Genomic DNA, 2,971 nt, shown 5'->3' on the forward strand with positions numbered 1-2,971 from the left:
ATGGCAGTGCTCCGTATGGCGGTAGGCTCGCTGGGCAGATGTGCTGCTGCTCGTCCGACGCCAATCGCTCTCTTCGGAGGTGTCTCACGCCACGTGGAAGATCGGTTCAGGAGCCCGGAATCTCCGTGTGCTTTGCCGACCGTGCGCTGCTTGCGACACGGCCGCTGCCGCGGAGTGATGGCTGTTTTCGGAGTTCGCGCGGCGAACGAAGCGAAATACGTCGGACTCGTCTTCCCCCGTGGAACTGACGAATCGAGAAGGTGCGGCGGCGACGCGGATGCGCGCTGCCCGAGCTCCCGCCGGCAACGGCGATTGCTCACGGTTAGCTACCTGGTTGATCCTGCCAGTAGTCATATGCTTGTCTCAAAGATTAAGCCATGCAAGTCTAAGTACGCGCTCTCGTACAGTGAAACTGCGAATGGCTCATTAAATCAGTTATGGTTCATTTGATCGTACATCGTACGTGGATACCTGTACAAAATCTAGAGCTAATACATGCGGCAGGCGCCTGCCTCACGGCGGGCGTGCATTTATCAGTCCAAAAACCGACTGGGCCGGCGTTTCGTCGCGCCCGACACGTCTTGGCGACTCTGGGTAACTCAGCGGATCGCACGGTCTCGCACCGGCGACGGATCATTCAAGTGTCTGCCCTATCAACTTTCGTCGGTAGGGTATCGGCCTACCGAGGTTCTTACGGGTGACGGGGAATCAGGGTTCGATTCCGGAGAGGGAGCCTGAGAAACGGCTACCACATCCAAGGAAGGCAGCAGGCGCGCAAATTACCCATTCCCGACGCGGGGAGGTAGTGACGAAAAATAACAATACAGGACTCTAAACGAGGCCCTGTAATTGGAATGAGCACACTTTAAAACCTTTAACGAGTATCCATTGGAGGGCAAGTCTGGTGCCAGCAGCCGCGGTAATTCCAGCTCCAAAAGTGTATATTTAAGTTGTTGCGGTTAAAAAGCTCGTAGTTGGATCTTGGGCGCAGGCGGCCGGTCCGTCGCAAGGCGTGCACTGGCCGCACCTGGCCCTCACCCCCGGCGCTCCGCCGGTGCCCTTGACTGAGTGTCGGCGGCGGCCGGGACGTTTACTTTGAAAAAATTAGAGTGTTCAAAGCAGGCGGCTCGCCTGAATAATGGTGCATGGAATAATGGAATAGGACCTCGGTTCTATTTTGTTGGTTTTCGGAGCGCGAGGTAATGATTAAGAGGGACGGACGGGGGCATTCGTACTGTGCCGCTAGAGGTGAAATACCGTCCTAGTTCTGACTATAAACGATGCCAACCAGCGATCGGGGGGCGTTAGTTTGACGACCTCCCCGGCAGCTTGCGGGAAACCAAAGTCTTTGGGTTCCGGGGGAAGTATGGTTGCAAAGCTGAAACTTAAAGGAATTGACGGAAGGGCACCACCAGGCGTGGAGCCTGCGGCTTAATTTGACTCAACACGGGGAATCTCACCCGGCCCGGACACAGTGAGGATTGACAGATTGAGAGCTCTTTCTTGATTCTGTGGGTGGTGGTGCATGGCCGTTCTTAGTTGGTGGAGCGATTTGTCTGGTTAATTCCGATAACGAACGAGACTCTGGCTTGCTAACTAGTTACGCGACCCGATCGGTCGGCGTTTAACTTCTTAGAGGGACTAGTGGCGTTTAGCCACACGAGATTGAGCAATAACAGGTCTGTGATGCCCTTAGATGTTCGGGGCCGCACGCGCGCTACACTGACCGGATCAGCGTGTGCTCGCCTTGGCCGAAAGGTCCGGGTAACCCGCTGAACCCCGGTCGTGCTAGGGATAGGGAATTGCAATTGTTTCCCTTGAACGAGGAATGCCCAGTAAGCGCGAGTCATCAGCTCGCGTTGATTACGTCCCTGCCCTTTGTACACACCGCCCGTCGCTACTACCGATTGAATGGTTTAGTGAGGTCCTCCGATTGGACCTGGCGCGGTCGGCAACGGCCGGGCCGGTGTCCGAGAAGACGATCTAACTTGATCATTTAGAGGAAGTAAAAGTCGTAACAAGGTTTCCGTAGGTGAACCTGCGGAAGGATCATTAACGGTCGACGTTGGGCGTCAGCGCACAACGGTCGAGGCGAGGCTCGAGAAACGGCTGCGACCGCACGTGCGTCACTCCAATGTGCGCGCGTGCGCGACCGCCCGAACGGCGAAGGTACCCCGGCCGCTGCCGGGATCCCAACGCCACCGGTCACCTGGTAAATTGCGCGCCGAGTGCCAGCTCCGCGAAGCCGGCTTCATGCGTCGGCGAACCGACTAGGTCGGGTCGACCGCTCGGCGCCAGTAATTTTCGAATGCTACCACATTGTGCGCGGCGCAGTGCAGAACAAATGTCAATCGAGGGCTCTTGGCGGTGGATCACTCGGCTCGCGAGTCGATGAAGGACGCAGCTAGCTGCGTGAATTAATGTGAATTGCAGGACACATTGAGCATCGACGTTCTGAACGCAAATTGCGGCGTCGGGTCAATCCCGGAGCCGCGCCCGCCTCAGGGTCGCGTTTCAAACGCTCCCGCGCGGTTTGTCTCCCCTAAAAAGGAGAAGCCGCGTCGGGCTGGTGCGGTGTCGGCTGGCGGTCCGTACGGGCGCGCTGGTCGTCCCGCTTATGACAGCACGAACTGCCTACTGCGTGCAATTTGGGTTGCGACGCGGCACGGCGACGCAGGCGAGCGAGTCTCGCGAGTCGGCCTCGAAGAGGACTGCGGCTCGCGAGCTCGCCCTGCCAGTCAAGCGCCCGCCGTCTAATGCCCGTCGCAGAACGCCCGCCGCCGCGGTAGGCTGCTCGTCGACGAACGCCTGGAGCTGGGCTCCAATTTTCGGCCTGAGGTCGGACGAGGTTACCCGCTGAATTTAAGCATATTACTAAGCGGAGGAAAAGAAACTAACGAGGATTCCCTCAGTAACGGCGAGTGAAGCGGGATGTGCCCATCGCCGAATCCGCGTGCTCTCGAGGCGCTCG

The 2,971-nt window shown here is 58.0% G+C and overlaps 1 non-coding gene and 1 pseudogene across 1 annotated transcript; both read left to right on the top strand.

The window, feature by feature from the left end:
- Positions 1-327: 327 nt before the first annotated feature.
- Positions 328-2,055, top strand: LOC145235430 (small subunit ribosomal RNA; annotated as a pseudogene).
- Positions 2,056-2,356: 301 nt separating this feature from the next.
- Positions 2,357-2,510, top strand: LOC145234994 (5.8S ribosomal RNA). Its single transcript, XR_013861507.1, has one exon. It is a non-coding gene; the product is annotated as a 5.8S ribosomal RNA (ribosomal RNA).
- The last annotated feature ends 461 nt before the right edge of the window (positions 2,511-2,971 follow it).

Source organism: Phallusia mammillata, chromosome 6 (genome assembly GCF_965637545.1).
Source record: "Phallusia mammillata chromosome 6, kaPhaMamm4.hap1.1, whole genome shotgun sequence".
Taxonomy (NCBI): Eukaryota; Metazoa; Chordata; class Ascidiacea; order Phlebobranchia; family Ascidiidae; genus Phallusia; species Phallusia mammillata.